Source organism: Megascapheus bottae, chromosome 32, assembly GCF_031878675.1.
Source record: "Megascapheus bottae isolate mThoBot1 chromosome 32, mThoBot2.hap1, whole genome shotgun sequence".
NCBI classification, from domain to species: Eukaryota; Metazoa; Chordata; class Mammalia; order Rodentia; family Geomyidae; genus Megascapheus; species Megascapheus bottae.
Window position 1 is genome coordinate 5,873,075 of NC_143540.1, and position 26,980 is coordinate 5,900,054.

Consider the following 26,980-nt stretch of genomic DNA (forward strand, 5'->3'; position numbering starts at 1 on the left):
TCTCTCTCTTCATATACATATATATAATTCCATATATAATATATTATATATGTCCCACATATATACATATATATATACATATATACATATATAATCCCTTGAATGTAGCTAATTACTTGGGCAGTTAGGCTATAGGCCAGAAGAATAACTCTTTCTTTTTCACTGTTATTATACTCTGGGAAGGCAGGCACTGGTGGCTCACACCTGTAATCCTATCTGAGATCTGAGGATCCTGATTCGAAGCCAGTTGGGGCAGGAAATTAAATGCTCAAAATTAAATGCTCAAAAACCAGAAGTGGTACTGTGGCTCAAGTGGTGGAGCACTAGCGTTGAGCACAGAGAGGCTCAGGGACAATGCCTAGGCCCTGAGTTCAAGCCCCACAACTGACACAAAACAAACCAAACAAACAAAAAACTCGGGCGGGGGACGGGGAGTCTTAAGTTCAGTGTTATTGACATTTGGGGGCAGAGACCTGTTGGTAATAGATTTCCCTGTGCTTTTTGGGGATGGTGAGTAGCATGTCTGGTCCCTGTAACTCATTCAAGTCTGGTAGCTCCACCACCATATTCACCAATACGCAGTTGTAACCACATCCCCACATGTCTCCAGACATTGGGTCCAAAATTGGCTTTGGTTAAGTGGAAATCCTTGACATAACCCCAAAAATGTTAATTTGCCCTTAAAGAAAATGCCTCTGCCTGAGTGATTTCTTTACAGTCTTCTTCCTTTTCTCATCCAAAATTCCTTGCTTACTGACTTGGGCCCTTCTCCCTGCCTGGCTCACATCCTGGAGTGGATGTTCATCAAGAATCCTTTGCTATCCTGGCATCTCCCCCAAATGTGTCAGACACCCTCACTTTGCAACTCAGAGCCTCCTAAGGGAAATATTAAGAGCCAGCCAGCTATGAAAACAGTGTGCTTTTCCCCCCTCCTTGGGCTAAGTACCTCAAGCCCAGACAGTGAAATGCTTCAGTGGTGTGAACATATGGCCTCAACATGGCCTCTGAATACCATGCTGGGCATTTAACAAGCGTGGAGAGAAAGGTGGGGGGGGGGCGGGTAAGAGGCGGGAGGCTGGGGTGCTATGCTAAGCTCCAAAAGCTCATAGAATAAGGACCTCTCTTCCCCCCCCCCCAGGAGAGATTGGGTTGGACACCTCCAGGAATCTTGATATCATATAGCTTAATGCTTTGTGTAGAATAAGGCAGATATCTTGAAGTCATTACATTTTGTGCTTTTGGTATAAGACCCCTAGAGCAACCAGGTGGTCTGGCATAGGGTATCCTGCTGACACCCATCTTCTATGAGGCAAGAGGATAAAGGTGATCACTCTATTCTGTGCCCAGCTTCCTGAGGATGGGGACTGATCACTTGAAGAGTTCTAGGCCACACACACACACACACACACACACACACACACACACAGGGTGTGCAATTATTTTTCACAGGGTATTTTTTTTTCCATCCCCGGAGGTTGAACTCAGGGCCTAGGCACTGTCCTTTAGCTTTCTCAAGGCTAGGGCTTTACTACTTGAGCCACACCATCATTTCCGGCTTTTTCTATGTATGTGGTACCAAGGGCTTAGTCCTGTTTGTTTTGGCCTTTTTTCCCTCTTCTCCTTAAAGGAAGACTAGATTAAATTTTTTTGCCCCCCAAAATTTCATTTAGTAGAAGTTCTGGGTACCCCATAGGCCTAATTTTAAAAATGAGCAGAAGAGGTGAGGAGGGGGTTGTACCCTGGGGGTTGCATCCAGTTCTGATGTGTCTTTCACAACTCATGTTTAATACCTCTCTGTGCCCGTGTCAGCAGAAACAAGGGTGCTGTAAGGTCTGTCTGAAGTCACCTGAAGTCGGGTTGATTGACTGTGAATGGACGGGTCCTTTCCCTTCACGCTGTGTGTCAGGTCTGGCTGCAACAAGCCCTGGTGGCCCTATGGGAAGCCACAATGGCCCCTGATGGTTCATTATTCCTCCCCAACTTTTATTTCTCAGTCAATGTTTTAACACAATAGCTCAGCCCTCAGGACAAGAACAAAGAAAAAAAAGGAAGGAAAGTTTGGTTTGCATCAGGTTATAGAAAAAGAAAATGTGAAGAAGAATGAATAAAATTTTGAAGTCGCAGGAAATAGAATTTCTGAATTCTGTAACCTCCAAGAAAGGACATCTCATATCCACTACTTAGGTTGTAAAATCCTTTTGGAATTTCAGAAACCCTAGATCCTTAGAGATGATTTACTTATAACTGTAGAGCCTTTTTTTTTGTACTGTTCATCTTTAAGAAAAGTGAGAAAGAACAAAGAAAGATTTATATACTAAGCCTGCCTTTAAAAAGTGTGTGTGGGTGTTTGTGTGTATGTGTGGTGTGGGTTTTAATTTGTGCCAGTTCTAAGACTTGAACTCAAGGCATGGAACTATTGGCTGAAGACCGACACTCTACCACTTGAGCTGGTTAATTGGAGATAAGAGGCTCACAGGCTTTCCTGACACTGGCTGGCTTCAAATCCTGATCCTCGGGGCTCAGCCTCCTGAGTAGCTAGGATTACAGAGGTGCACCAAGCCCTGGGCAAGGCTGACTTCTTCATGGGTTTATCATTACACATGATTTTGATCAAGGAAGGACACTAAAAAAAAAGGCACTTGAAAGCAGTTTCAAAACCAGAAGCGTTCTATTCTTGTGTTACTCAGTTGATACAGAGACGTTTTCAGTCCCACATTGTCTTTCTTCAGTTGTGTTTAAATGGTTCTTTGTGTGGTTTGCGCAGTGACTCCCTGCCCTTCCTTGTGTGAAAACCTGCCTTCCCCAAGGCAACACTGTGCCCCCAAAGTAGTGTCAAAGTGAATGTGAATAACTAATAAAGTGAACATTTTGAGATGAATTGAAATACGGCATGGCTTTAGCAGAAGCTGGGTAGTGTTATGAGAACAAAATGAATCTGGTTTGTGTGGTTTCTCAACAGTGGTATCCTTAAGACCATATACCTACAGATACTTGAGGGTTACAATATTTTGTTAAATTGTATGCTTGATTTCCTTGACCGTTCCCTGGGATCCTGGCAAAGGAAGAAAAGACCAGGTCAATTTGATTAACAAGAAGGCTGAAGTCTTCAGAGATCTCGTGTCCCTGGGTATTTTATCCAAGCTTTCTATTTCAGAACAAACACTGCAGAGATGATACTCTTTGTAAAATATCACCAGATTTTATCACTAATTTCCTTAAATAGAAGGAGGAATGGGCTCTGTGTTAATAAGAATATTTCCTCCCTCCCCTTTTCCCCTTCTCTCTTTCCTTCCTTCCTTCCTTCTTTCCTTCCTTCCTTCCTTCTCTTCCATCTTTTCCTTTCCTTCTTTTATTTCCCCTTTCTCCTTTCCTCTCTTTCTTGAGTACTTCTTTTAAGCCATTAGTTAAGGAAACTATACTTAACTTGAGTTTTTTCTTTCTTTCTTTCTTTCTTTCTTTCTTTCTTGCTTTCTTTCTTTCTTTCTTGCTTGCTTTCTTTCTTTCTTTCTTTCTTTCTTTCTTTTTTTTTTTTTGTGGGTCATGGGGCTTGAACTCAGCCTGGGTGCTGTCCCTGGGCTCTTCAGCTCAAGGCTACTGCCCTGCCCTTGAGCCAAGTCCTACTTCCTGTTTTCTAGAGGTTAATTGGAGATAAGTGTCTCAGGCTCTTTTGTGCCTGAGATAGCTTTGAACCTTGATCCTCAGATCTCAGTCTCCTGAGTAGCTAGGATTATAGGCGTGAGCCACCATGCCCAGCTTTGAGTTCTTTTAAAAATTTTTCTGTGTGTGTGTGTGTGTGTGTGTGTGTGTGTGTGTGTGTGTGTGATTGGGGTTTGAATTCAGGACTTTACACATTTTTCTGAGAGTGTCTTATTGTTATTATTTTTGTCCTGAGGCCAGCCTCAGACTAATCTTCCTGATAGGGATTGCAGACATGAGCCAACACAATTGGGCCATAGCTTTTGTTGTTGTTATTTTCAGTGTCAATGTAAAACTATTTTTCCAACAGACTATTAAAATCCTTCACAGTACAATGCTAAGTGGACCTTAAGAAACGTGAGATTATTTACATAATGATCCCAAATTTCCCTTTCCTTCTTTCCTTTGCTCTCCCCCCACAACTTCCCATACTGACAATGAAATACATCAAAATATTAACTATTATCCCTAAGATCAACATTTAATTCCTATATACTTTTCGAATTTCTAAAAAAAATACCAAAGCTATGGGGCCAGGAGTTTGGCCTAGTGGTAGAGTGCTTGCCTAGCATGCACAAATACCTGGGTTCGATTCCTCGGTACCCCACATACATGGCAAAAAGCCAGAAGTGGTGCTGAGGCTCAAGTGGTAGAGCTCTAGCCTTGAGAAAGTCCAAGGACAGTGCTCAAGCCCTGACCTCAAGCCCAGGACTGGCAAAAAAAAAAATACTAAAGCTATTGTTTGTATGTATGTACGTACGTACGTACGTACGTACGTATGTATGTATGTATGTATACCAAAAATACTCCCTTTTGGTTTGCTGAGATATGGCCTGATCAGAAATGGTATTTTCCTACGGTTATCGAGCAGATATTTAAGACCACCCTTTGGATGAATTCTCACAGAAGAGAATTAAGTGAGGCTCATTATGGCTTACATGCTGGCTCTGTTTCCTTTACAAAATTATTTTAGAACGGGTGGAAAATGTTGAAAGGAGGATGGGCCAGGCAGGGGAGGGAGGGAGAGAGAGAGAGAGGCCATTCAGACAGAGACGAGACCATCATTTCCATCGAAACATCCAATTTAATTGGGGACCCTGGGCAACCCCTCCCCCTCCCCATTACCCTCCCCTCCTGCTCCTCCAGGTGGGCTAATTTCAGGGCACCTTCTAGGGGGACGCCATGCTGCAATTATAATTCTGATGCTGGGGTGTTTAGACACGTCTGCTTCTGTGCTTCCCAGCTGTCAGCACGGAGTCTTCTTTTTTTTTCCCTCCCCCTTTTATTTAATCAGAGCTCTCATCGCTCCCTTCCATCAAGCAACTTCTTACCTTCGCAGATCCCAATGAACTTGGAGGGAGAAGAGAGACAGTAGTGGAATTCTAATTGAATCGTTTTGTCACTCAGGAAAAGTGCTGAAGAGGTGGGCTTCAGATAGTGTGCGTCATTCAAGGATGGCACACCTGCCAAGGACTGATTTCTCACTGATTCTTCACCCACTGCAGGGTGTTCTGGGTTTTTGGGTGTTCCCAAAAGCAGGCAATGGGGACGGGAGGGTGACTCAACTGTGAAGATAATTTTCTGATAGGGGAGAAGAGGCTGGTGCTAGCAGCTCACGCCTGTGAATTCTAGCTTACTCAGGCAGCTGAGATCTGCGGATCACCCTTCAAAGCCAGCCTAGACGGGAAAGTCCATGAGACATTTATCTCCAGTGAACCAGCAAAAAGCCTGAAGTGGAGATGTGATTCCAACGGTAGAGCATTACCCTGGAGGCAAAACCTTCCCATTTTCTGGTGGTTCACTGGAAATAAGAGTCTCACAACTCTCCTTCGTGGGCTGACTTAGACCTGTGATCCTCAGATCTCAGCCTCCTGAGTAGCTAGAACGACAGGTGTGAGCCACTGTGTCTGGGGACTTTTTCTTTTTTTCTTTTTTTGGTAAGATGTGAGCATCTCTTATAGTCCAAGGCCAGCTTTGTGTTGCAGGTGGAATCTGCTGGTAGTCATATGAGTGATGCATTTATAGTTTTTATTTGTAGCCAGATTCTCGTTATCATTTCATCTGCGGGATATTGATTAAAATAACCACATGGCTGCCATTATCTATTCATCATACTTGGATATGACTTCCCCTCTGCCCCTCGGTGACAGTGTTCTATTTTAGTTTGTCTGAATTAAGATTCATCTTAATTCTTCATCTGTTCAAATCAAGTAATCTTTCAGTCAGCCTGGTTGACCTTCTTTCCTAGCCAGCAGCCCACATCATTCTGCAATCAGAATTGAATTGGATTTGCTTTGCTGACATGATGGGGTGATAGATACTACTCCGGCCCTGCTTTGCCTGCCTGTACCTGCCTCGAGTGCGAACAGCTGAAAGATTAAAACTGCGTGTGAAAGCAGGACTGTTTGGAGATGACTATGACTGATTTTTTTTTTTTTTTTGCCAGTCCTGGGCTTGAGCTCAGGGCCTGAGCACTGTCCTTGGACTTTCTCAAGGCTAGAGCTCTACCACTTGAGCCTCAGCACCACTTCCAGCTTTTTGCTATGTATGTGGTACCGAGGAATCGAACCCGGGTCTTCATGCATGCTAGGCAAGCACTCTACCACTAGGCCAAACTCCCAGCCCATAGGACTGATTTTTTATGGAGGGTTTGGTTTTTTTGAACACATCTATCAGCAAGGTTCTGGATAGTTCTGTGACTTAGTTTCCCCCTTTGTAAAATATGGGTGAATAATATAACATATGAGCCTAGAGGGCTGTGAGGATTAAGTAGGGGATTAATGGGTTACCTAGTTGTTGTTGTTTAATGTTTGTGTAACCTATTTGATATGTTCTTGTCTATTTTTGTCTGCCTGAGCTGTTTTATCTTTCCAGTAACCAAAGATCTTCATTCTTTGAGCTTTCTACTACAGAATTTCTTTTTCCATGAGCATTTCCCTTCTAAAATGTGTGTGTGTGTGTGTGTGTGTGTGTGTGTGTGTGTTTTAACCTCTTTTCTTAACACAAACTGTCTCTCCTGTTACATGTATTTGCCTAAGGCTCTTATCATTACCTAGTGAAGGGGATATTCTTATTTATTTATCTTGCCTATTATTGATGATCAGTCCCCACCCCCCATGCTGGTTGACCATTGAGGCCAAGAAATTGTGTGTCCTGTTTTACCTTAGCACCTGGGGATAAAATAAATATTGGTGAATGTTCTGTGCTCAGCACAACTTAGCGCTTAATTAGCATCACCCTGTGGCAGGGATGCCTCACCCTCTCTCCTCTCCATTGATTACCTCAATTCTTTTGCTGAGTCTAATTGATAGGCGTCTTTCTGTACCCACTCAGAAATTCTCATCTGCTAGGCTCTTCCTTCTTTAAATCCCATTTCTAAGAAAGTGTTATCTCCCCCCCCCCCCGCAACCCCACTTCTATCTTGTTCTCTGGTTATTTCATATAAGTACATCTAATCTGCTTATTGGGGGGCAGGGCAAGCATAAGTGTTTTGCTGGCAGATTGCTGCTTCTATCTACATTAAGGGCACACTGTGTGCTGGGGGGTGAGGACTACCATTTACTAACTAGAAACCATACAAGCAATTGCACAAAGGACAAAAAATACCACTGTCAATCGAATGCCGCAGCAGCCAAAGGCATTCACTTGTACAAATTGTTTGATCAGTGTTTCTACCTATCATATTAGGATATCCAAACACACTGGCTGCCTTTTCTCATCTGAGGTTTTACAAAAGGGACAAAAATTAAATGTCAGAATAGTTCAAAGAATTTTACAAGCCCAGTTCAGGTGGCTGAAGCTTGTAATCTTAGCTACTCAAGAAGCTAAGCAAAGGAAGGGAAGGAAGGTGAGGGGGAAAGGAGGGAGGGAGGGAGGGAGAGAGAGAGAGAGGAAAGAAGGAAGGCGGGGAGGGAGGAAGGAAGAAAAACAGGAAGGCAAACAGGACTGAAAGGAGGAAGGAAGAAAGAATGAGAAAAGAAAAGGATAGAAGAAAGGAAAAAGGGACAGAGGAAGAAAAGAAGGAAGAAAGGAAAGGAGGAGGGAAGATAGAAGCAAGGCAGTTGATCTCTTTCCTAAAATGTTCACTATCTAGTTATTAATGGGCCACAGCTTGGATAGAGGCACATACTTATTTACTTATTTATTTTTGTGCCAGTCCTGGTGCTTGAATTCAGGGCCTAGACAATGCCCCTGAGCTTTTTCACTCAAAGCCTCTACTCTACCACTTGAGCCATACCTCCACTTCTGGCTTTTTGCTGGTTAGTTGGAAATTAGGGTTTCACAGACTTTTCTGACTGGGCTAGCTTTGAACTATGATCCTCAGAGTTTAGCCTCCTGAGTAGGTAAGCTTACAGATGTGAGCCACTAACACCCAGCTTGTGGTTGGATATCTAGGGAGAAAATTGCTTGTGACACACTGGAAAACACACTTGTGAACTCATGTGGACAGATTGTCCTTATAATCTCCCCCTTCCCATAGTGCCAAAGTGTATTTCACCAAGAAACATTTTCAAAGCCCATAGTAAGGACATAAATATATAAAAACAACACTCAAATAAATACCCACAGCAGAGTCCCAGTGTCTTAGTGCAGGCATTCTGGAAACTCTGCCAAAGAGCAGATGAAAGAGAGGTGGTTGTTTTTATAAAATAATTTTTAAAAAATTTTATGTTGAAGTAAGTATCTTAAGTATGTAAATGGAAGTCTCCAACTGAATTCAGAGCAGGGTATTAAAAAAAAAGAAAAATACATGACATACACTTAGATTTTTATTTTATTTATTTATTTATTTATTTATTTATTTATTTTTGCCAGTCCTGGGCTTGAGCTCTGGGCCTGGGCAGTGTCCTTGGGCTTTCTCAAGGCTAGAGCTCTACCACTTGAGCCTCAGCATCACTTCCAGCTTTTTTCTATGTATGCGGTACCGAGGAATCGAACCCTGGTCTTTGTGCAGGCTAGGCAAGCACTCTACCACTAGGCTGAACTCCCAGCCCCACACTTAGACTTTTAAAGCTCCTAGATCAGAAACAAGGATAAAAAGATCAGAAGCTTCCAGCCATAAGAAATTACTGGCAGGAGTGGCGCTGTGGCTCAGTGGTAAAGTGATAGCCTTGAGCTGAAGAGCTCAGGGACAGTGCCCAGGCCCAGAGTCCAAGCCCCATGACCGACCAGAAAAAAAAAGTTACTGGAGATGCAAAAAAAAAAAAAAAATCAAACTGACATTGGCTTGCCTCCCATCCCAAATGCAGTGGCAAATTTAGAGGCTTGAAGATAGTAGAAATAGATATCCATGAGAAATGTGGAATTTTACATCTTAACTTTAATTTTTTTTAAAAAAGATTATTTCTGGTCCCCAGCTCTATAACTTAGAAATATGACATGGCATTGTGTGAAGACAGACAAGTGGGTACCTCCCACTTATACTTTGAATGCATCCCTCATTCAAAACAAGCCCTTCAAACACAGATCTAGTTTCTAGAATGGTCCTCTCAGACAAATTCATATGTGTTATGACTTTCTTGTATTCTAGCCCTGATCTTTCTCTGCCTGGACCCAGAAACAGCCATTTCTCTTCTCTCCTACTGGTTAGTTCTTCCTCTTCATTCAGCCTATCTGCTCTCCTGCCTGAGTTCGCTTTATTTTTAATGAAATGTCTCCTCTGGTTCTCTTCTTCTCTTCCTCTTTCCCCTCCTTCTCCTTCTCTACCCCCCTCTCTCTTTTCCCTTTCTCTCCCTCTCTCCCCCTCCTCTCTCCTCTCTCCTCTTTTCCAGTGTTCTTCCACAATCTCCCGGCTATAAATAACCCAAAACACCCAACCTTTTGCTCTCATGGAGAAATGAATAATTAAAACTCCCAAGGAAGACACATGGATTAAATCAGGCACTTAATTTCTCGAACACACAGAGAGCATTTTATGGTGTCGTGTGCAAATGGATGAGTCAGAAGCAATTATTTCAAGAGGGAAGAAAGCTGAGATTTGGTTCGATCGACAACATATTAATATATAGAGAGTGAGGCAGTTTTAATAAATGTCAGATACTGGACAGGAATGACACATCCAAATTCAGCAGTGTGAGCCATGGAGTCCTGTGATAATGCATAACTCTGATGATTCCGTGATCTGAGGTGCTGTGTCATGTTTCTTGTGTCATCATGAAATGCTAGGATTGCAGAACACTTGGCTAGATGTGCCTCATTCACTGGTTAGAAATAATCAGGTTGCTGAATTGGAGAGTGGAGATTCTCCTATTTGGCTCTGATGAGGTTTGTCATAGCAAGTATTCAGAGCATTTAAAAATGTTTCAGAAGGGGTGGGGGGGGGTAATGGGTACCAAGACATGTGAAAGGGTATCAATGTATGTGAATTAATGCACCTTCTATCTGGCAAATATCATGTAACCCTTTTATTAATTACAATAAAAATATATTTAAAAAATGTTTCAGAAGTTGACAGGCAACTGTGGTTCACACCTATTGTCCTAGTTAGTTATTCAGGAAACTGAGATTGGAGGATTGTGATTTGAAGCCAGCATAGGTAGGAAAACTCCGGGAGACTCTTCTCTCCAGTGAATCACTAGAAACCAAAGGTAGAGCTATGGTTCAAGTGGCACAGCATTGACCTTGAGCAAAAGAAAAGAAGCTCAGGGGTAGGCGCGTGTGCGTGCGTGTGTGTGTGTGTGTGTGTGTGTGTGTGTGTGTGAGAAAGAGAGAGAGAGAGAGAGAGAGAGAGAGACAGAGAGAGAGAGACAGAGAGAGACAGACAGACAGACAGACAGACAGACAGACAGACAGACAAATACAGAGTCAGAGTCAGAGTCAGAAAAAGAGAGGATTCTGCTTTGTAAGAAAAAAGAAATTTGGCCAGGAGTTTGGCCTAGTGGTTAAAGTGCTTGCCTAGCATGCATTAAGAACCGGGTTCGATTCCTAGGTACCACATACATAGAAAAAAAAGCCAGAAGTGGTGCTGAGGCTCAAGTGGTAGAGCTCTAGCCTTGAGAAAGTCCAAGGACAGTGCTCAGGCCCTGAGCTCAAGCCCAGGACTGGCAAAAAAAAAAAAAAAAAAAGAAAAGAAAAAAGAAATTAAGGCCAAGCATGGTGGCTCACCCCTGTCATTCTAGCTAAGCGAGGCTGAGATGGAGAGGATTGTGGTTTGAGACTAGCTGAGGCAAAACAAAAACAAACAAATAAAAAACCATTCAGGAAATTTACATCTCAACCAATAAAAAGTTAGGTGTAATGTCATCCTAGCTACCCAGGAAACATAAATAGGGGAAGCTAGGTCTGAGTATGGCTCCCATACAAAAATCAAGACTCTATTTGAAATAAAAACAATAAAAGTAAGGAAGGGCTAAGAACTGTGGCTCAAATGATAAAGCATCTACCCAGTGGCATTGAACGCCCAGAATTCCAATCTCAGTATTGCTGTGAGTGAATATATGAATATTACAAACTATACTGCGATGGCAGTTAAGGAAAAGTGACAAGCTTGTGCTTTGAACTGAGGTTGTCTTGTACTGACTGTTCCTCCTCCTCCTCCTCCTCCTCTTCTCCTCTTCCTCCTCTTCCTTCTCCTTCTTTCTTCTTCCTTCTCCTATTTCCTCTTCATTGACCAATGACTTTAATCCATAAGAGACAATTTCATTACAGAAAATATTTTTTTAACTGTTTTATTTCCCCTCCACCCCCCCTCCCCCACCCTTCCTTTGGAAGGGTAGGTGCTAATGAAACTCATTGCTTTGCTTTAACTTATTCAGACCTTAGAGATGGCTCTAGGGCCTAAGCATGAGAGTCTCCACACCCATTGAAACAAACAGAACCTTCAAAGAATATAATTACTTTCTTTTGACTGCACTTTGCTGCAGGGAAAACTGCAGCACAGAGAATTGTTCTGAATCCAGCAGGACTCTAGCATCCTCAGCTCTAACTTCCACCTTGAAAGTGAATGAGCTGCCTGAAGACCTAGTTAAAATGCAGATTTCTGCCTTTGTAGGCTTGGGAAAGTGCCAGGCCCTGGAACAGCCAGAGAAGAAAGGAGTGCACATTTCAAACTCTAATCCCCCTAACACTTTGGGAGTGGTGCTGTGGCTCTAAGTGGTAGGGCACTGGCCTTGAGTGAAATAGCCCAGGCACAATGCCCAGCTCCTGAGTTCAAGCCCCACAACCCACAGCCCACCCACACACATACAAAAAAATGTAACCATGGGGTTAATTTTTCTTTCATATAAATGTATACTTTACAAAATAGAACCACAAAACTCATTGCTAGTTTTGGTTGAAATTACATTGAGTCTATACAACACTAAATCTTCTAGTTTTGGTTTGTTTTTTTTTTTAAATAGAGACATAATTCCATTCATTTAGATCTTTGATTTTTTTCCTCTCATTCATTATCTTCAATTTGAAGATGAAAACCTTGGCTGTATCTTGCTAGCTTTCTATCATCATCTAAATTTAGATTCATTTAAATAGATTCAAACTGTGTGTGAGTTTCAAAAATTCTCATTACATAGTTAGCATGTACAAAAACTAAGGAATTTTGTAAATATTTTCTGTATCATGTGGAATGAGTGCCTTGCTATTTTGTCCTCGTGTCTGTCCATGTCTGTGAGTCTATACATTTGACTGTATGTCTGTGCGTCTGTCTATCTATCTATCTATCTATCTATCTATCTATCTATTTTATCTATCTATCCATCCATCCATTTATATATTTACCAATCTGTCTATCTAGTGGAAAAAAATAAGAGGGGAAAGGAATTTCTTTTTTTTTCATATATTTTTATTGTAATGAATAGAAGGGTTACATTATATTCACCAGATAGAAGGTGTATTACTTCACAAACATTGATAACCCTTCCTGATGTCTTGGTCCCTATTTCCCTTCCCCACCCCCAACCCTCCCTCTCCTATTTCCCCCCTTCCCTATCCTATTTCAAATAACCAAATAAGCATATATACAATATATCAGATAACAAGGTAAAATACTGTAACAATATGAGATAACTAAGGGACAGCAAAAGAGATGTTCTATTGTAAATCTCTGCTAGGAGAGCCCAAAATTTCTAGTGATTATGACAAATGAGGGAAACCATTGAGCCTATGTTCCTTTGAGTCTGGCTTACTTCACTTTTTCTAAGCTGGGAAAGGAATTTCTTTAACTCTATCAGGAAGTTGGGAAGGGGTGGCATTTTCTAGTGTGTGTGTGTGTGTGTGTGTGTGTGTGTGTGTGTGTGTGTAAGAGAGACGGAGGGAAGGAGGGAAAGAGAGAGAGAGATGAGGGTGCTGAAAAGAGCTCCAAGCTTATACAGGAAAGAGGAATGAGAAATATGGAGACTGATTGTGATGTAAGTTCTCTGGGGAAGTCTTGAGGAAGCCATTCCCACTGGGGAATGGGTGTTTCGGCTTAGGGAACTGCCCCTATTTACCAGACCTTTGTGCCTCCTTGGGGGAAAGACAGTCTCATCACGGCATGCTCAAGATCAGTCTTCAAGGCCTGCTGTTCCTGTTCAGTCAGGGCAGTGGCTGGAGACGCTTAGGTGCCATTCAGGTAGTCTGGACCATCTGGCAATCTGTTGAGGAAGGCTTAATTATCCAGCCTCACATCTTCAACCTTGAGAGGAGAGGATTGCCAGTTTTAGGTGATTAACAGGTAGCAGACTTGAGCAGAAATCTAACTCACAGTAAAAGGAGACCAATACAAGAGGAAAGTAGATATGCCAAGCTTTCTTCCTGCTTTTAGTTCCTTATCTAGCATCAGTAGGTCCAAGTAAAAAGTCAGTAGTGACTTCCAGTCCTCCTTACAGTCAGGAATCAGTCTCTGTCGCCCCTTAGTTTACATCTGTAAACTAGCGCTTCCCCCGCCCCCGCCTCTCTTTCTCTCTCTCTCTCTCTCTCTCTCTCTCTCTCTCTCTCTCTCTCTCTCTCTCTCTCTCTCTCTCTCTCTCTCTCTCTCTCTCTTTCTTGTCCCAACTGATGTCATCTCTCCTTTGGGCTTATCAGACTAGCCTTATTTTATTGTATTTTTTTGGCCCCCCTCCAAAAACTTCTCAACACTGTGGTTCCAGTGATCTTTTTAAAAATGTAAATCTAATTATGCCACCTCCCTGGCTTAAAACCTTTCAAAGGCCTCCCATCGCTCTTAAGATAAGACCAGAATCCTTACTGAGGCTCACCAGGCCTGGATTTCCCTGGCTCCCGGCTTGGATCAACAGTGTCTCTCCCTACTACTTTACCCGTCAATACCTCACTTTCTAAACATATTGACCTTCTTTCAACAGCTTACTTTCACTCTTGCTGTTGCGGCATTTATCTTGATCAAGATGAATAAATGTGCATGTTAGGTTGTAATAGCTAAAGCACTGGGGAGAGGTGGGTTGCAGGTCTCTCTCATCTGCTTTCAGGATGTACAGAGACACACTGTGACATTTGTAATCAATGAACTTGTTATAGTAATTATTTGGCTTCTGTAGATTTTTACTTCTTTAAAGGCAGGATATGCCTAATGCTTATTCATGGGCCATTAGCACTTAACTCATGGCTCATGTAAACACACTTCAGGGCCCAAACTAATGTCTGGTTCATTATAGGCATTGGGCAAATGTTTACTGTAAATTGATTTCCTTTTAAAAAAATTTTTAGTTGTTTTTTTTTTGGTCAGTCCTGGGGCTTGAACCCCTGGGCCTGGGCACTGTCCCGGAGCTCTTCTTTGAGCTACTTTGAGCCGGTTTTCTGGTGGTTAACTACAGATAAGAGTCTCATGGACTTTAGTGCCCAGGCTGGCTTTGAACTGTAATCCTCAGACCTCAGTAGCTAGGATGACAGGTATAAGCTACTGGCACCTGGCTTGCTTTTTCTTTTTTGCCAGTCCTGGGGCTTGAACATAGGGCCAAACTTGAGCTTTTTGTTTCGTCTTGTTTTTCTCAAGGCTCCCACTCTACTGCTTGAACCACATTTCCATTTCTGGCTTTTTGCTGGTTAGAGATAAGAATTTCATGGACTTTCCTGCCCAGGCTGTCTTCCAACCATGATCTTCAGAGCTTCTGCCTCCTGAGTAGCTAGGATGATAGGTGTGAGCCACCTGCAGCCCCGAGCAAATGGATTTATAAGGCATTTCTAGTGTAGAGCAAAGTCGGTTCCCCAATCCAGAAGTCTTGATCATCTGCATGGCGAGTGCACAGGGTACAGGGTGGGTTCCACACACTGGCACAAATCAGGTGTTCTCACGGATTCTGCACAGTAATGCTCATTTCCACTTCCTCCTGGAAGTCAACATCGATACCCTTGATATCACGTAGCATTTTCTTGACTCCTCAGGCAGGAAGTAAAAGAATCCATGTCAGATCTAAGAAGTGATTATTTGTAAAGTGGAAGATGATTCTATTACTACTACTGCTGCTGCGTGTGTGTGTGTGTGTGTGTGTGTGTGTGTGTGTGCTGATACTCAAGGCTTGCTTGGGCTTAAGCAAGGCGTAAGCTCAAGGCTAACGCTTTACCACTTGAGGCATACCTCCACTTCTAGCTCTCTTCAGTGGTAAATTGGAGAGAAGTTGCCCAGATTTTCTTGTCTAGGCTGGCCTTTGAGCTGTGATCCTCAGATCTCAGCCTCTTGAGTTACTAGGATTACAGGCGTGAGCCATTGGCACCTGGCATGCCTGCTTACTCAGTTCTACTCGTACACAAGGTACTGATTCTGAAATGTTGAATTAATTACAACTGGGTAAATATTTCAGTGGAAGACTTTGGAATTCCACAAATTTAGTGCATCTTGTAAGCTTTAAAGAGCTCTTTTGCTATAAATTAGGCTATCTAATGTAAGTCTGTTTTTCTGTAGCATCAGAGCAAGGAATTTATTATATGTATATATACATATGTAAATATATATTAAAGATGCAGCATGGAATTCCAGCAGTTAAACACTTTCAGAATGAGGAAAATGTAAATTAGTCCCTCCAGGTTTTGTGTTTAAAATTGCACTGCAAAAATTGTATGTTTTAAGAATTATCCCAAGTGGCAGAGAAAAATAACTGTATCCTTATTTTTAGAAAAAAAAAAAGCACATGTAGACAAATTTGGAGTTCATCAAAGCTAATTCCCCAAGCTCAAGTACCTGAGAATTTAGATATTTATAAGGGTAATGGCAATTAATCAGAAAATCTAAAGCTCCCCTTCCCGCTCACCCCCTGCAAATTTAATCCACATCAGTCGTGATTTTAGTGTTCTAGTTTCAGTTTTTAGGGGAAAAATGTGATGAAATGGTTTGGAAAAAATATGTTGAGGCAATTAAGCACACTAGGAAATAATTGGCTCATTTTTCCCCTTGTTTTTCAAAAGGGGTTGTTTGCTTAAGTCATATTTATGTGTCACTTCAGCAGAACCATAAAAGTTAGAGTTTCCATAAAGATAATGTGGACAAAATATTTCTAAATAATGTATGTGTATATATACCTATGACATTTAAAAAATTATAAGCCACTTCAAAGCTTACTGAATGTAATTATAATTATATAATTATTATTTTTTCTGCCATTACAGAGACTTGAACTTAATGACTTCATAACACACTCAATTTCAACTTGTTTGTGCTGCAGGTGCTTTATCATTTGAATGAGTCACAACTCCAACCTGCCTTTTTTTTTTTTAATTCCCCATCCTAGGTTGTAAACTCTGGGTCTGGGCATTGTCCCTAAGCTGCTTTTGCTCAAAGTTGATGCTCTATTGCTTGAGCTACAGCATCAGCATCTACCTTTTTTTTTCCCCTGTGATTAATTGTAGAGAAGAGTCTCTTGGACTTTCTTGCCTGGGATGACTTCAAACTGCAATTGTCAGATCTCAGCATCGTGAGCAGCTAGGATAACAGGTGTGAGCCACCAGTACCACTTCTTAATAACTGGTTTATGGCGAAACATACAAACTCCTTTTTTTCCTGCTCTTTATAAGAACTATCTAGAGGAGAAACCTGAGGGGAAATAGCAACCAGTGGCTCGTGTCAGTGTGTGTCTGTGTGTTTGTGTGCTCGCACATGTTTGTTTTCATATGCACACACACATGTAGCTGTGGTTTGGGGAAAAGGCAGGCAGTTTTTTCTTTAGGAGACTGCCCAGGCAATTTCTTCTTTAGGAGACTGCCAAATATGAACTGTTTGAATTTCAGTAGGGAGCCGACACTTTCAGGTGCCAGCTGATAAAGTGTAAGATTCTCTTATCTTGTGCTAAGACTGCTTTTACAGTCCTGAGCAGAGAAAGTGTTGAGAGCTAATTGCTAATGTATGCCATTTATTACTATAACAATAAAATGATGTCTTGCCTAGACTAATTACTAGCCTGTAGGAGAAGAATTTTTTTTTTCCCAATGACTTGATCTACTTAAGGCAACTTCAGAGAAATTGGTTCTTTTTATCTATTTTTTTCGGCTGTCAGGTTCTTGCATGTAACAGGCAGCCCTGATCCCTCCCTGCCTCTCTGGTTTACACATGTGATTTAATTTTAATTTCAAGATACTTCAATATCTTTTGTGTGTATTGTGTTACTACTGAGGCTTGGACTTAAGCTCTTGCACTTTTACTTGGCTTTTTCACTCAAAGCTAGCACTCTACCACTTGAGCCACATCTCTACTTCTGGCTTTTTTTTTTTTGCTGGTGAATTGGACATAAGAATTTCACTGACTTTTCTCCCCCACCTAGCTTCAAATCTTGATCCTCGGATCTCAGCGAAGATCTTACAGTAGCTAGCTTTACAGGTGTGTGACTCACCAGAGCCAGGCTGGTTCAATATCTTGCTGGAAGATTTTGTGAGGGGGAAGAATGTTTCACCTAAAGTAAACTTAATCAAGATCAGTGGGTTTCCACCTCCCTTTATTACCTATTAGTCTTTCAGTGTTTGATGATTTTAAGGATTGAAGGTTGATCCCTTTGAGATTCTCAGAAGCCAACCCATTATAGAACCAGGTCATTTCTTCTGGCTCAGACTCAGAGGTAATCTCCTGGACCATGCATGTGATTTCCTCCTCGTATCTCCTGCCCCTGTCCCCCCGCCCGCAGTCTGTCTTAATTGTTTTTCCCTCTCTAGTATTGTACAGCCTCATGCAAGACATAATTTTCTGCCAGTTACCTCAGAAGATTGCTCTACAGGGGGCTCTTTTGCCTTTCTTCCCTTCCTTTCTCTGGCTCCACTCTCTCCTAAACAAAACAAAGCCCAATATACTTCATTTAGAGACTCTCAGAGTCCGATCTCCTCCACACCTTGTGACGTCAAAGACAGGGCTACTAGAATTTGAAGGAAGGACCACTCATTTGCTAAGCAACTCTCATCTCGGAGTGTCTCTTCCCTTGAGCTCCCTTTGCTCAAGGCTAGCGCTCTACCACTTGAGCTATCCAACACTACTTCTGGATTTTTCTGTGATTCACTGGAGATGAGAGTTTCTCAGACTTTCCTGCCTGGGCTGGCTTGAAACTGCCATCCTCAGCTCTCAGCCTCTCCCTGAGTAGCTAGGACGACAGGTATGAGCCAAACTGTCACTTGAGAGTCTTATCAGATAAGGATTCTCTAGTCGTCGTCGTCGTCTTCTTCTTCTTCTTCTTCTTCTTCTTCTTCTTCTTCTTCTTCTTCTTCTTCTTCTTCTTCTTCTTCCTCCTCCTCCTCCTCCTCCTCCTCCTCCTCCTCCTCCTCCTCTTCTTCCTCTGACAGAAGCCTTCCTTCCTAAGATGCCCATATAGCTAGGATTTTCTTGGCATCTGGCAAAAGTAAGGCGGTTTCCCTCCCTCAGGGACATTCAGTAGAACAGTTCCCTTCCCCCACCCTCCACCATGTCTTCTTTCTATGAAAACAGGATGTTAAGGCAGTCTTATTTTCTCCTTCTTTTTTCAATTTTATTCAATCTCTTTCCCTCCCCTTATTGTTTGCCCCCTCGCCCTGAAACCCTGAACTCCATAAGTTACTTTTTCCCCCAACTTCTTCACATCACGATTCTTCAAATTCATTCAGATTAAAAAATAGATAACTTCTGTTTTGGTTCAAAGCCAGTTCTAACTGAACTGTCTGTGAAGATTAATCTTCAGTGAATCACCAAACAAACCAACCAACCAAAAAACCCAGAAGTGGAGCTGTAGCTCAAGTAGGAAAGCCCCAACCTTGATTGCAAAAGCTCAAGGACAATACCTCGGCCCTGAGTTCAATCCCCAGTTCTCATCCATTAAATAATAATTAATAATAATAATTGTACTTGTTGTGTGGAGTTCTTCCTTAGACTCTGCTAATCAGGTGAATTCATAATTTAGGTATCTCCTCAGGTGTGCTGAATACTACTCTTGCTGAGAGGATGAAGAGAAAAGCAGGAAAACAGACTCCAGTGTCCTTAGAGTTTATTATACACTATGAAAGAAGAGACACAGATTTCCTTTAAGAAAAGGCTTACAGATACTTGAAGAGTGCACTTGTAAATTAACACATGGTACATCTCTCTTGATGCTTGAATGTCAAGAATGTTTTATAAGAAACACAAGGATTCCTTTTATACAGAGAGTAGCAAAATCTTGGAGCTTATTCAGGTAGCCATGCATATTATTCAAAGGAGGCTTTTGGAACTGGTTAGAGTGAGAAATTATTTTGAATCAGGGACTCTGAGAACTTGTTGAAATTATTTCATTCTCCTCAGATCATGTGTTTAAACATTAGGTTGGTTTTTTTTTTTTTTTTTTGGTCTTTCTCCTTTCAGGTTTGAAGTCTTTATAGTTGCAGTCTTCCATGTGTTCCTTTAAGATATCATAGTTTAGGTATTCTTCCATTATAAGTATCTATCTCCTGGAACAGTATTGCCAAATATTGTTGATTTAATAAAAGAGAGAAAGAAAGAAAGCTTGGCACCAATGGTTCATGTTCATAATCCTAGCTGCTTAGGAGGCTGAGGTCTGATGGTTGTGGTTTAAAGCCAGCCCAGGAAGGAAAAAAACTCCAATTAACCAGCCAAAAAAAGCTAGAAGTAGAAATTTGCCTGCAGCTGTAGCCATGAGCAAAACAGCTAAGGGAAGGTACCCAGGCTGTAGGTTCAAGATCTAGTGACAATATATATGCACACGCATACACACACACACACACACACACACACACACACACACACGAATATGGATGGGAAAGAGGGAATATTTTGATATATTTATTTTCTGTTTTTCCCTTCACTGACAAGAATGGCTTCGTTTAGCCTCTGGGACATCTGAGCAACATTTTTTTTTTTTCTGAGCAACTCTTGTGTGTATGCGCATATGTGCATGTGCTGGTCCGGGGGTTTGAACTCCGGGCCTGGGTGCTGCATACACCTTGCAAGCCTTCTTTCTTTCAGTCTCAGAGTAGTGCTTTCTTTGCTCTGAGCATGATATAGGAGGGGATCCTGGGCGGGTATCATCATGAGTTTCTTCTCACAACATCACTGGGAGGTGACCAAGGAGGTGACCAGAATCACACACAGCCTCTTAGCTACTGATGAACTTTCAGCTTGACACTAAGCCTCTCAGAAATCTAGTCCTCTAGGATTAAATTAAATCTCAGAAGATTTAAACTCTAGTTAAAAAAAAAAAGCGCTATTCTATGAGGGAGTTGTTCTAAAAGCTTTTATTTCCTTTCCATCGATCTTCCCTCCTTCCTCCCTCTTTTCCTCCCTGTCTCTCTCATCCTTTCCTTCCTTTGTTTCTTTTTCCTAGGAAAAAGGCCTGGCTGATACAGTTTTAATTCTTGTTCTGCTCCTAATCACCTCTGTGGTTATAGTGCAGCCACGGAAGACATCTGAGCAGGCCCCCTTCCCCTGGCGTTCTCTTTTGACTTTGTCTCATTGATCTGCAAAGTCTACTCACTACTCATCCCGCTTACTACAAGCCGCATCCCTTGCTCTTCTGACCGATTATGGTAATGAGACAGAACTATTTGCCATCAACTCTGAGTCAAATACATCACAAAAATAAACATTGACAGAAAATATTATCAGCACTTTCCAAGCACTAAGGGTTTCTGAAGTATAAAATGACGATATATCCATCTTGTGGTATTTAGCCTGAATATTATCTCTTGTCTCTTTTATTCCTTCTATGCCCAACATAGTATATTAGAGGGCTCATAATTCTTCCCAAGGCTATTTCTGAATCATTTTAATGACCCAAATCTTTTCCAAAGCATCCAGGACTATGACTTAGTACCTGAATTCGTGATAGGTTTTTAATATTTGGGTGCTCTGTTTCTTACCGTAATGGGGTTTGTCATTCAAAAGAAAGTTCCATTAGACATTCATAGCTCAGTGTCCTTATAATTCAAGATATGGTATTGTGTGCTTTAGTATACGTGACTTTGCATGTGAGTGGATGGCTGGGGAAGGGGTAGGAAGGAAAAGTAGAATGGGCCAGGTGCCACTGGTTTAAGCCTGTCATCCCAGCTACTCAGGAAGCTGAGATCAGCAGACTGTGGTTCAAAGACAGCTGGAAAAGGAAAGTCTGTGAGACTCTCACTTTCAATCACTACCTGAAAGGAATTAAAGCTGAGGCTCCAGAGTGGAGAGTGCTAACCTTGAGAGAAACAAAACAAACCAACCCAGAGATCAGGGGCAGCGTGTAGGCACAGAGTTCATGCCTTAGGACTGTGTGCACACTTGCACATGCACACGTGCGCACACACACACACACACACACACACACACACACACACAAGCCAAGCACTGATGGCTCATACCTATAAGCCTAACTATTCAGGAGGTTGAGATCTGAGGACTGAGGTTCAAAACCAGCTGAGGCAGGAAAGTCCGCGACATTCTTATCTCCATTAAACCACCAGAAAACCATAAGTGGTGCGGTGGCTCCAAGTGGTAGAGAGCTAACCTTGAGCAAAAAGAGCCCAGGCATAGCACCCAGGCCCTGAGTTCAAGCCCCAAGATGTGTGTGTGTGTGTAGGGAGAAAGAGAGAGAGAGAGAGAGAGAGAGAGAGAGAGAGAGAGAGAGAGAGAGAGAGAGAGAGAGAGAGAGAGAAAGAGAGAGAGAGAAAGGAATGGGATCTTCTTCTATTGCAACCATGTGGTTTCAACTTTGTGTATGCTTTTGCATTTTTTAGATAGTTACAGCCAGATAGATAATGGGAATATATCTTTTAACATAATAATTATTTCCATTTTCCCACACTCCATAGTTTGCAGTCTACTGGTAGTCTCAAACCATAGTCCCTGGAAGACACTTTCCCTGCCATAGTCCATACCTGTCATCCTGTTCAACACCCCACGGATGAGCTGGTTGATTAATAGGTTTGTTCTGAATTACAGTGCATGAATCCTGGTCCTTCGAAAGCCAAAGACAGTGGCTGTGATCTTAGCTACTCAGGAGGCTGGAGGATCCTGGAGGATCATGGTTTAAAGTCAGTTCCCCGGGGCAGAAAAGTCTGCAGAGACTCCATCTCCAATTAATCAACCAAATCCTTCCTTTAGTTTTGTTGTTGAAGTTGTTGGATTTCAGGTTCAGGTCAGAGGACTTTAGCTTGGCTGTCTCCAGAGCCTTCAGACAGTCTGCAACTAGGGAATGGGGCTACAGATGCAATGTATGGAGTCTTGGTTGCTTTAGACATTTCGCTTACAATTTTATTCAGTATAAAGCCTCCCAATGTACAGGAACTTGAGTCGTGAGGTTAGCAGAATAAAGGAAGTTCAGAAAGCTAACTCAACAGACCAACAGGTTTTATCTTGGGAATGGAGCCTGGGAATGGCAACCAAGGCTCCTTTCAACTAGGGTTCGTTAAATATTAGGCAGGAAAGAGTGAAGTAAGTCAGGGGGCTGGGGGTATGTGTGCAGATGGAAGCAGGGTGTGAGATAGAAGAAGGGTGAATGAGCAATGTTATTTTATTATTATTTTTTTTATTTTGGCCAGTCCTGGGGCTTGAGTGCCCAGGGCTGGGTACTGTCCCTGAGCTTCTTTTGTTCAGTGTTGGCAATCTACTACTTGAGCCACAGCTCAAATGGATGGATGGATGGATGGATGGATGGATGGATGGATACATAGATGGATGGATACATAGATAAGATAAAGTTAAAATAGTGTGGTATAGATATAACATAAACATACTTGTCTAACCATTCTTCTTCCCCTTTTGAGCTATAACTCAGAGAGAGAAATCTATCTTCTGGAAGGCTAGTCATCTTACACATGTGGGTTTTTTGGTTTGTTTATTTTTGTTTTTTGTCAGTTGTGGGGCTAGAACTCTGGGCCTTGAGCTCTTTAGCTCAAGGCTACTGCCCTACCCCTTGAGCAACAGTACCACTTCCAGTTTTCTGGCGGTTAAGTGGAGACAAGAGTCTCACAGACTTCAGTGCCCTGGCTGGCTTTTGAACCATGATCCTCAGATCTCAGCCTCCTGAGTAGCTAGGATTACAGGAGTGAGCCACCATTCCCAACGCATGTGTTTTATTCTAGCTTTATGTATGAATTTTTTATACATGAATGTATCCCACGTCTGAATCTGAGGAACTGTATGAATATTACTATAATCCTAAAAAGCTGTCCATGGAAAAGCCTGTGCCGGCTCAGGATGGACATATATGATAGATTCTGCATAATCTTAACCATCCACACATGGCAGAGTCTAGCATCTTCTATCACCAGTGGAGACGTGCTAGCATTTGGTGCTTTGCGGGTTTGTGGGGGGAGGGGGGCGGGTAGAAAGGAAGAAGAATTCTTAACAGTTTCAGGGCTGAAATATTCATCTTTGGGAAATATAATCTTAGAATGGAGGTGGGGGAAAGGGAAATGAAGATGTAAATTGGTCTCATTTAAATCTCACCACGCAAACCTACTGAGTTATGACACAGCCAGGCTGAAAATGGCTCTGTTTCTCCTAGGTCATTTGAAAGGAGTTGGGGGTGGGGGGCATAGGGAATGGCAGCTCTGCCTGCTGTTCCTTGTCTGAGATCCAGAAGGGAGCCCTGGCCATCAGGTGCCCCCAGTGCCTCTGTTGTTATAACATGAAGTATTAAGAATAATAAGAGCGGAGAATACCTATGGCTAGGGAAGTAACTCAGTGTTGCCGGCCAGCAAGCGACTTCAAGGGGCAAGGGATGATGATAAGAAGACAGAGAGATGGCTGATCCAGCCGAAGCCTTAGCTATACAAACTTCATATACACACCTTGTCAAACACTTGTATACTATTATTTTAGGACTCACTGCACTGAAAAGTGCAGACAGCATGAATCCTTCCTCATTGTAGTTCAATCCATCAAGCCTCTTTTAGTTAACAGACATAAGCCCTCAGGCCCAGAAGCTGAAAGGAACACTTCCTCAAATGAAAGGGCAAGAACTTGCAGCCCTGAGGGTTGGAATTGATGGCCTTAGAGCTTTTGCTCATGCCTTGCCAGCTCTTGGAACCCCAGGGTCGGTAACAGTTCAGCATTCTGGGGTATTTATCTTTCTTATTTGTTTTCCTAGACAATCTTTTGTTTGTATCATAAATACATATCTGTCTGTCTGTCTTAACTTTTTGATTGGTGGTGTAGCTTGAACTCAGGGCCTGGGCTCTGTCCCTGAGCTCTTTTGCCCAAGGCTAGTGCTCTACCACTTTGAGCCATAGCACAATTTCAGATTTGCTGGTGGGCTTATTGGAGACAAGAGTCTCATGGACTTTTTCCTGCCTCAGCTGGTTTCAAACGACAACCCTCAGACCCCATACCCCTGAGTAGCTAAGATGATAAGTGTGAGCCATCAGCGTTTGGCTTGTGTCTATGATTTTTATTACTCTCCCTTGAGCAAGTTGGATCTCCCTGCTTTTATTATACATAGATTTCTTTCTCATTGTCTTTGTCTGTCCAGTTGTCTGTCTCCTCTCATATGCTGGTCCTGGATTTTGAACACTATCTCTGAACTTTTGTGTTAAGGCTAGTTGTGCTCTAGTACATGAGCTATATCTCCACTTCTGGCTTTTTAGAAATGGGAGTCTCATGGGCTTTGTTGCTTGGGCTAACTTCAAACCATGATCCTCAGATCTCAGCATCCTGAGTAGCTAGGATAACAGGTGCTACTGGCTCTCAGCGGAGTTTTATTTGAAAAGGCACAGATCCAAGGTAGATTTATTCCACCCAGCTCCCCCGACCCCTGCTGCTGTATAGACAGATTGATCTGGGTACTCCCGTGTAACTCAGTTATCTTCTCTGAAACAGACAGAGCAGCCGGCCTTCAGGAGCGAGACCAGCTCACCCCACCCACATCCACTCCTGCAAGGCTGAGGGATCCCTTTTGAAGCCCTCACTCACTTTCTAGAGAATTTTACAACAGATCCTTTCTGAAATCTGTCAAGGCCGAATTCTCTCATCTCTCTGTTCATTTTTTTCCCCCACCCCACTCCCCACTCCTCTCCAGAATGAGAGGGTGGCTTTCAGCAGTCTTTGGCAGCTCTTTTCTGTGTTTTGAGGCTCTGAGGATTAAAATCCATCTTCTGGTCTCACTAAAAATGGAAATCAACAGTCCTATTTTGAGTCTCTTTGTTACTTTTAGAAGATTTTCATGAGAAAAAGGGAGAAAATGTTGGTTTATGCAGCCATGATCCTATCCTATGTTTTTGTCAGAACATAGCATGACAACACAACAGAGAAAACTGTACTTTGGTTGTTCAGATTTGATCATTCCTGTCTTTATCTTTTGTTTATGTTTTATTTTTGCTGGTGCAAGGTCTTGAACTCTGGGCCTGGACACCATCCCTGAGCCTCTTTGTACTCAAGGCTAGTGCTCTTACCACTTGAGCCACAGCTCCACTTTCAGCTTTTTCTGAGTAGTTAATTTGAGATAAGAGTCTCATAGACGTTTGTGCCCGGGCTGGCTTCAAACCTTGATCCCTAGATCTCAGCCTACTGAGTAGCTAGGATTACAAGCGTGAGGTGCTCTGCTCATTCATGTTCAATTTTGTTTTGTTTTTTAATTCATACATCACAGGGCATTTTCCCTCAATGACAGCACTCTGTTCCTTGAGCCATATCTCTTCTTCTGGCTTTTGGCTGGTTAATTATTAGGGATAAAAATCTCAAAGATTTTTCTGCCTGTTCTGTTAAACCTCGATCCTCAGAACTCAGCCCCCTGAGTAGCTAGCTAGGATTAGAGCAGTGAGCTCCTCCTGGGTCCCTCTGAATTTCCTTTCTTGAGATATGCGGTACATTATTCTTCTCCTAAAGTTGAATTTTTGCTCACCTGTGATCCAGTTTCAGAAACACATTGCAAAAGATCCTAACTGAATAGAGCAGAATTCCGTTGGTTCCGCTTCTCACCTTGACTGAAATGGCCCCAAAATTTGATGGGAAATGAGTAAGTGAGAGTTGCTTTCTTGCTAAAATATCAGGCAGTGAGTCGTATTTCCTGTACAAGGCATTGGCCTATACACTGATTGGAAATCTCTCTAATCAACACCCTTCGCCTGCTTGGTGTGATGTCATTTCTTCTCACCTCTCAGCAGTCTCCTCTTCTCTCCTCTCACCTTGACAGGCAAAAGACATCCAACAGGAAGCAGGGATTTTCAAAGCACCCATTTCAGAATAATCGGTGACTCCAGGAATCAAGTTTGAGGATTCCTCAGGACTCAGCGAGTCCTTGGCTATGTTGGGGAATGAGGTTCACCTAAAGGTTGACAGCCCTGTTCTGTGCGTTTCCAAAGGGGAAGGTACAAATATCTCCACATGTGATTGGCTACTGGGCAACTGAGCCTGCCCTAGCTGGAAGGGCAAAGGGAGGTTTTAATGCACTCCACCCTTACTGTGTGTTAAGTACAGCACCAGGTACATAATAGAGAGTCTCTCCCGGCTGAGGGCTTCAGTCCTCCTGCCCACACCTCCTATGTGGCTAGGGTTACAGATGCAAGTTGACCTACTCAGTTTGTTGATTGAAATGGAGGCGGCGGGTGGACAGGGGCTCACCAGCTATTTCTCCACTTAGGCTAGCCTCAAACTGAGACCTTTCTGATTTCAACCTCCTAAGCACCTGAGATTTGAAGATGTGAGTTACTGTACCTGGCCTTCTCATTTTGTTCTTGTTGTTGGTGGTTGTAGGGCTTGGACTCAGGGACTAGATGCTGTCCCTGAGCTCTTTTATTTGCTTAAGGCTAGCAAATAAAAGAGCCACAGAGCCACTTCTGGTTTTCTAGTGGTTCCTTGGAGATAAGAGTCTCACAGACTTTCCTGCCCAGGCTAGTTTGGAACTGTGATCCTCAGATCTCAGCCTCCCGAGCTGCTAGGATTACAGGCATGAGCAACCAGCACCCAGCCTAATTATTTATTTAATTGCGAGTTTATCAAGAG

At 42.5% G+C, this 26,980-nt stretch overlaps 1 protein-coding gene across 5 annotated transcripts in view; it reads left to right on the forward strand.

The window, feature by feature from the left end:
- Cpne4 (copine 4) overlaps positions 1-26,980 on the forward strand; it is a 263,345-nt gene that overhangs the window by 115,776 nt on the left and 120,589 nt on the right. The window lies entirely within an intron of this gene.